The following is an 8506-nucleotide window of genomic DNA, read 5'->3' as shown; positions in this document are numbered from 1 at the left end:
TTTTAAACTATCAAGAACTATGTGACGGCCAAAGGCTGAGGCTGCTAATTGTAGCGAAGCGAGCAAGGGGAGGCGATAATGTGTTTTACACAGAGGGCTTTATGCTTGCCAAGAGGATCGCAAAGTGGGACTTGCTAGTCTGTATGAACGGAATTAGTTTTGTTTACTTCCTTGCACTGAATTTATAGCTAAAATGTTCAAGCTACAAACTTTTAAACTCCTGTAAAATAATCTTAGAACGATCGACCTTTTATAGACCGCAAAAATCTTTAAAACTTCACTGGGGAAGAAAATTCCAGAAATCTTGACTTGAAGTTATGTGAGGGCTGAAGGACCGAGCTGCCGAGTGGCTTAGCTTTAAACATTTATACGCCAAGAAAAATTCGAGACATATCGCAGGAAAAATGATCTGGAATGGTGTAATGCAAGAACCACAAATGTGAACACTGTGCTCTCTGAAAAACGATATTCCCAGGCTTGCATGAAACTATCACGACTTCTGAAAAAAACTTGGGGATCGGCGTGTAGTCGTATGTTGTGACTTACAATGCGATATCTCAAGCAGTGTTTCTCGCAAATTTGCAGAAATATTTATGCCCAACGTACCAGACGATCTAACCGTCTTTTCCAAAGATAGTTCATACACTTACATCCATAATTCCGGAAGTGTCACTATCTTTGACCACATGCTCGCCAATCATAACATTACGGATCCTATTTCCGTTCAATTTGAGCATAACATGAGTGGCCAAGAAACAGCAAGTTTTACACTAAAACTGAATGGAAAAGATTAATCAAGATTGTGACCAAGCTCTACAGAAAATCACAGTTCCGTATTATTTACTAAAGCATGGTTCGGTTGATACCTTAGCATTAGATTTGTATTGCTATAAGATAGTCCACGTCATGAAAGTGGCGCAGTCAGCAGTCGTTCCTGAAGCGTGCATTCGAGTAGGGTCCCACATGCCGGATTGGGATAAAAATCCACGTATGAAAGATGAAAAACACCGATCAAAGTTCTGGTATATAGTTTGGCATAATTGTGACAGACCTTTTTCTGGTCCCGTCTTTAGTTCATTTCGAGCTTCTAAGAAGTGTACAATAAAGCAGTTGATAAGTTAAAGCTTGTGCAAGCCCAAGAGGCTTCTATGCAAGCTTTTCATTCGCTTTATGATACGTGGAAGTATTTTAAGTAGAATAATAAGTTTTGACAGTCAAATAATTTGCGTGAAAATAAGTGGATTGAGCATAACATCTATTTTTGAGTCAAAAAACGTAGTTCAGTAATATACTCTATCTACACTATTACAAAGAAAATAACCGAAGGACTCATAATTGAATTTTTTGACCTAATCCTTCTTTGCTATGCTGATGACTTACTTATGATAAGCAGCAATGTACAAAAGCTTCAAATGAATATTGAGTCACTTGTAGAAGGGTCCTAAATCTCTTGGATTGTTGGTTAACGCTGCCAAGACGGAGTTCCTCATTTACGAGCCGTCTCGTATGTCCGGGCAACATGGTAGTGTGGTTGTAACTGTAGATGGCCGTGCTATATGTTCAAGTTATTCTCTGAAGCACCTTGGTGTGACACGTGGAACTAATATAAAACATAGTCCAACAATGATAGTTGACAGCGTTATAACGGGTTTAAGGATAAGTTACGCTAAAATGGCTTCACTGAAATTCAGCCCAAGTAGAAAAGTTTTGTCACATCTTCATTCAGCAGTTGCTTTACCGGTTAGTTATTATGTTGCACCTATATGAAATGGGCTATCCTAATACAGAGAAACTAAATATTAGATCAGCTTTTTTCAAGTACCTTAAATTTTTCATCCGACTCCCTCTTTACACTAGAAATACTTACCTGGGGAATGAGTATGAATTACGCAATATTTTAATTCAGCCGCCTGAGCTTGAAGATTATGCTCGCGTGAAAGCTCTAAGTAGTCTTTCTGATTGTCTATCTACATACTTGATCTACAGTGCCGTTTGCTGAATGTTCGATTTTTTGTGTTTTGTATATATGTTTATTGAATTATTGATTTTTTCCATCTTGTTCTTTACTCCCTCGTTCAAAAACTAGTCAAAAAGTTGAAAATGTTGGCCCAAAAATGTGCACCAATTTTAACACCCTTCTCCGATGCAGAAATAATCCGACCCCTCCCTCCCCCTACAGTCGGACCAAGCCCTAGTCTGTCTCTAAGCTTTATATAGTATACGGATTATGTGACACCCTTTACGGCGTCAGGGCACTAGAAAAAAATAGAGAAAGGAAACAGCGACGAAGACCACACTGTTTTTCCATAACAAACAACAAAAGCACAAAGAACAATAGGGAAATCTTTTTGCAAGACAGTGAAGATAATTTGAATGAATATTTCGGCCCTATGCCCATGGTCTGTCCTCAGCAATAAAAAAATATATAAAAGAAATAAGACTAACAACAACATGCAACCAATAAAACCAATTTTTTTTTTTTTTTTTTCAAAGCAGTCCTAGCATCTTTACTTCAGCGAAGTTCAACCAGGACTAAAAAAAAATAATTTTTGGTTTTATTGGTTGCATGTTGTTGTGAGTCGTTTTATTTTATTTATTTTTGTATTGCTTATTACGGCCCTTGGACATAGGGCCGAAATATTCATTCAAATTATCTTCACTGCCTTGCAAAAAGATTTCCCTATTGTTCTTCGTGCTTTTGTTGTTTGTTAATAGAGATAGGCCTGTAAAATTTCCTTTTACAAGAATAAACGGACAATTTTTGGGTCTGGCATTTCGTCATTGCAACGCAGATGGTGACGCAAAATTTGAAATGCACCCCTCAGTATCATGATTTTTAAACTTACACGCTCTCTTCCACATGATCATTTTCGTCTTCCGATGCATGTTCATCATCCATATATACTAAGTGACTACGATTACATACGGTCGCACCACCATGTAGAAAACCACAGTTTGGTTGCCGTAAAGGCGGCTGTTATTACCAACTGTAATATGACGGCCGCTAGATAAGGGCACATCTTTTCTAGAAAATCACAGCTTAGGGTCAAAACCTGTCAATTGAACAGACTTTTTGCGAAAACAAGTTAAGTCCTGGCTCGGTGCGAGAACGAGCTAGATTTAAGTTCCAGACTTATTTGGTGGGAAAATTGGCTAAATCCTGATTTGATGCCAGATGTGCTAACTTCTCATTCGAGCAAAAAATAAGCTGTGTCTTGATTTTATGCAAAAACAACCGAAGTTGAAGCAGCAGGATTTTGATGAGGTGGTGCAAAAACGAGCTAAGCTCTGGCCCGGTGTGAAAATGAGGTTGCAAAAGTCGGGGTCCTGCATATTCCACCCCGGAAAATTCTCCCCCGTTGTAAGAGTGAGCAGCCGAAGAGAAATTAAGATGAATAAAAAGAATGAAGAAAAGAAGGGATTATGGAAATTCTACCCATATTCCAAAATACATGTAGAATATGCATGTATTAAATTTACATGCATTTGTATTTATATAATAAAGGAGCGACTCGGGCTAAAAGTAAACAAAACTGTAAAAACAAGGAATTTTTATAAAAGTTAACACATTTAGTTAACAACAAAGTTACCAACACGTAAAAGTTAACAACACGAAAAATGGAGAAAATACCAAAAAAAAAAACAGTGATCCTAAAGAAAATCACACCATTAGATAGATTCATCATACTAGAAAACCTTACTGTGGAGGTTTCAAGCTTCTGTCTGGAAAAATTTTGAATTTTGCATATTTTTTTTCCCATAGGGAAGACTACGGATGTATGTTTTTTTTTTTCAGGGGTGATAGCATCGAACCGATGGTCCTAGAAGATCTGGAGAGGGCTCAATTGAACGGAAATTAAAAGTCCTATAGCCTTATAAAGTAACCAAAAAAATTGTCCCACGGGAAATAGGCGGTTTCTACCATTTCGTGGCACCAAACTACGATTTTGCCTCATCGAGAGCCAATTTGTTATCGATTATGAATTCTACACCACCGGTATGATTGAAAAACGATCCGAAATTAAATTTAAAAAAAAAGTTTTTCAAGTGAAAGTAAGCAGGTTTTTCAGGAGGATTGCCGGGGAAAAAATTTTCGTGGGGGGAGGGAGATTTTCCGGGGGAAAGTTTTCTACAGAGGGGAAGGCGGATTTCGCACTATGATTCGAATAAAGATCAGCAATTAACTTAAAAACAAGTTTGTTTTTTTTTACTGAAAGTAAGGAGCGATGTTAAAGGTTGAAACATTAAAAACTTTTCACCAAAGCACTTCGTATGGAAGAAAATGAGTAGAAACTCCGAAAGGGACTTGTTCGAATAGAAACTAGAAGTTCTAGTGCTCTTTTTAAGACTCAAGGGATTGGAGTGTAAGCAGCCTCCCACCACAACTCTTATTCCACCAAGGGAATTCATAAAAGTTTGAGATAACCATTTCGTTCAACATAGTTAAATAGTCCAATAACGATGTCTTTGGGGAGGAACCCCCGTCCCCCATAGCTCTTGGGGCAAGAGCTGTAAGCTATGCAATTCGCCCGTTGCTTACCAAAGGGTTTTTTATTGTAGAGGGAGGGGGTTTGTTTGACCCTTGGTGTCTAGGAAGGCTAAGATTATTAAGGTCAAGCTTTCAGGAAATGTTGAGGGGAGTGTTGAACTAAATCAAAACATACTGTGGGCATGCTCATTGTCAAAAGGGTATATCAGCAATATCTTCGGAACATCTTAGAGCATTAAGTTGAAATTTAGAGGAAAATACATTATGTGGTTACTACTGCTACTGCTGCTAGGATTGGTACTGAGGCTAAGGGTATTAAGGTGAAACTTTCAGGGAGCGTACAGCTAATACTGCAACTGGTACTGCTGCTACTACTACTTCTGCAATATCTGCTGCTACTACTAACTACTACTGAAGCTAAGGGTAATAAGATGAAACTTTCAGGGGATGTTGAAATAAATTGAAACACACTATATCAATGCAGGCTATCAAAAGGACGCAACAGATGTAATATCCCAGGAACAGCCTAGAGGGCTATGTTGAAATTTTCAGTGCATGTTGAGGGAGATGTTGAACCAACCAAGAGACACTATGTGCATGCTACTACTGTTACTATTACTAAATTAAGGTATAAGGTGAAATTTTAAGGAAATATTGAAAGGGATGTCAAATTAAGTTAAAACACACTATGTGAATGTGCATGCTGGTTATCAAAAGTGCGTATTTGTAATATCTCAGAAACGGTTGGATAATCAATTTAAAGCTACCAGGGCATGTTGAGGAGATATTGAAATAACCAAAAAGGGACCCTGTGAATACTATTAATATTAATGCTGTTCCCACTACTACTGCTGCTGCTAATGTTAAGGCTTTTGAGGTGAAACTTTCAGGGAATGGTGAGGGTCGTGTACAACTAAATCAAAACAATGAATTATCAAAAGGGTGTATCAACAATATCCCAGGGATGGCTTAGAATACTAAGTTGAAACTTTCAAGGCATGTGAGTTTTTCAACAATGTTCCAGCACTACCTTAGGCTATGGAGCTAAAACTTTCAGGGCTGGTAATATTAATACCGCTTTTGCTACTACTTCTACTACTACTGCTGTTAGTATTGAACTAATTCAAAATAATTTAAGTACATGCAGGTTGTCATAGGTAGAATAACTTAGGGCTTGAATTGGGTGTAAATTAGAAACTTACAGGGAAATTTCATGTTACTATGAAACGAAATCAAAAGGTACTGTGTGCATGTTGGTTGTCAATAGGTCCTTGACAACCAGCTTCTCATGAAATATTGGGGTGTAGAGCTGGTAGAGCAAATGAGAAAGCAGGTAAATTATAAAGATCAGACATTGCAAGTGACTGAATGCTTAGTTCAAAAAATTGCTATGGATGGAACTGTTGACACTTTAGGCCATCTAACAAATAGATTTAGTAAATTCTTGGGGCTATGTCAACGTGACATAGAGCTTTCAAAAATCAGTGGCTAGGCCCACTGGATTCCAAAGAAAAATGATTTTGAAGTCTGGAAGTAGAGAGCTCGTGTTCCTCCCGTCTCAATTTTGGAAGCTCTTATTAGAGGCAAAGAATTTTAAGGGTACTACTAGGATCTTAAGAAAGGCAATTCTTTAAGCTGACTAATATCAAAATAAAACTGAAATACTGTGTGAAAGTTCAATTTGTAGATTCCCTTGTGCATGTAAAGCAGATGGTTTCTCGGAGCACTACATTGGTTGTTCAGTGGTAGATCCCATCAGTGCTACTGAAAAAGTTTTCAAGGTGTAATACAAGCCCGACGTAGACAGTGAGCTTGAGAAAATGGGCAGTATATTCGACTCTGATCCGTTAGAGTGATTAAAATTAATAATCAATGCATCATTTGTGATTTTCTACCAATGATTTCTGCTGCTCATTTACGTAAATACCAAACATTTTAATTAGTATGACCGCCAATTCCTTATTTGTTTGGGTACTGCATAGTGGGAACTTTTATTCAAACCTATCACTTTCATGGAGCAAATTAATACTGCTTGAACCCGCGTACATTCATGATTTGTGGAGCTTAGCAAATTGATTTGAGATAGAGAAAAGGTCCATGTGTGGGGAACACTGTCTTTTTCGAACGATTGCCTATTTAAAAAAAATAAATATATTTTTCAGTCTTAATTAATTAAGTATGGACTCTAATTAAGTAAATTTTGAATCAGAGTATGATCTATTTGCTTTTATAACTGAAAATATCGGAATTTTGTGCAATCTAAATGAAAAAGAGAGCAGACACTTTTGTAATGATAACTGTATTAGTAAACGATTCTCGTAGTCGGTCCACAGGGAAGGAAACCACGAGTGCCAGGAAGTGGCGCGAGCGGATAATTTATTAGACCCGCAAGTTTTTAAAAGGATACTGAAACGTCTTTTTCCCGCTGATTTGACACTTTGGTTCGGTAAAGTTTTTGGCAGCCCTGATCAATTGGAATAGATGTCAGATTAAAGCCAACCAGAAAAACGTTGATAAATGTGAGGTTCGTGTATGAGTCATGGAAGTACAGTATTTCCTTTTATTAATCAGTTAAGTTAGTGGCAGTAAGACTCAAAACTTTTAATAAATACACAATAGTAGGTAAGAATTTGGCTGGACTCAAAAGCTACATCAATTGCTGGCTAAGAGTCTCCAGAGTAATTACACCTAATAGGCCTAGTGCAAGTGTGCCACAATTTTTCAGGAGGGAACCTTGGATAGACCTATTTTCCATGGAGGTCTAAGCCTTGAAATATTTTTTTGGCTGAAAAGCAACAGTGTCAATTAGAATACAAGTGTCCCCCCAACATTTGTTCACAACCTCTTCTGCAGGGGTATAGCTCCAGCATTTTTATTGGGGGAGGGGGGGGGGGGCAAGAGGGGTCCATATCCAGATAGGATTCAGGGGTTATTGGGATATATGGTAAAAGAATAAGGTTTGTATTAACAGACTGTTCAGGTAGCTAGAAACAAATTTACCTCTATAGTCAGAATTGCATCCTGAATTCAAATTTAACATTCATTTGCATTGGAAATGAACTTTACCCCCACCCCTATATGTACCAATTCAGGCTATATTTGACTTCAGGTTATATATTTGCACATTAGGGGAGAGAGGGGATGTTGGTAAAGTTCATTTCTGATCCAAATGAATGTTAAATTTGAATTCAGGATGCAATTCTGATTATAGAGGTAAGCTTGAACTTTACCCCCATGGGCACCCATAAGGGGGGCAGGAGGGGGTGCCAGCCCCCTCCTGGCTGAATGATGCTGCCTTATTTTTTTATATTTTTGTTTTGAGATTTCTATTAAATAGCATTAAAAGTTCCAATTAGATCAGGTAAGCCCCCCCCCCCCCTCTGGAATTCAGCCTATGGGTGCTCATGCCACCCCCTTCCTGTGCAAATACATACCCTGAATTAGTATATATATATATTAGCTTTAATGTTTGCTTCTCACTTAGCACTTGACTCAAAAGAGCCCCTTTGTGGGAGTATATGGGTGGATTAGAATGTTTTCTGAGTATTTGCCAAAGTTAGGCCAATTCAAGGAATAGTATTTTTGGGTGGATATGCCACAGCTCCCAGGTATTTTAGAGACTTCTTATAAGGACCTGTGTGTATAAACATATACATATATATATACATATATTATATATATATATATTATATATATATATTATATATATATATATATATACAAACCTTATTCTGATGAGTCTACAGGCTAAAGTATGTCATGAGAAAGTACTTTTAGGTACCTACCTCCACTCCTCCCTCTAGAGGGCAGTGACCTTAGATAATCTTCAACATTTTTGTGCTATGAAAGTGAATCCTTCCAAAACAGATCTTCTACTTAATTGTAATATAAGAAAACTTGTATTAGCTTCACAACTTTACTCAATCCCAATTTATAAGGTTAAAAGATATGTAAATGAGGTTAAAAGATATCTAAATTTAGGAAAAATCCACTGATATGGCTAAAAATTCTACTAAA

General features: G+C 37.5%; 2 protein-coding genes across 3 annotated transcripts in view; one reads left to right on the top strand and one right to left on the bottom strand.

Moving 5' to 3' along the window:
* The window catches only part of LOC148955395 (uncharacterized), a 284254-nt gene that overhangs the window by 93698 nt on the left and 182050 nt on the right, over positions 1–8506 (bottom strand). The gene's annotated exons all lie outside the window — the stretch shown is intronic.
* The window catches only part of LOC148955397 (dual specificity protein phosphatase 8-like), a 110931-nt gene continuing 109441 nt past the window's right edge, over positions 7017–8506 (top strand). Inside the window, exon 1 of one of the 2 annotated variants that reach the window (XM_089101962.1) lies at positions 7017–7034. The gene's annotated coding sequence lies outside the window, so the exon portion shown is untranslated. The other variant, XM_089101947.1, reaches the window with a different exon arrangement.

Source organism: Artemia sp. Qi Xiang Cuo, chromosome 2, assembly GCF_049724085.1.
Source record: "Artemia sp. Qi Xiang Cuo chromosome 2, ASM4972408v1, whole genome shotgun sequence".
NCBI lineage: Eukaryota > Metazoa > Arthropoda > Branchiopoda > Anostraca > Artemiidae > Artemia > Artemia sp. Qi Xiang Cuo.
This window is presented reverse-complemented; position numbering and strand designations above follow the sequence as displayed.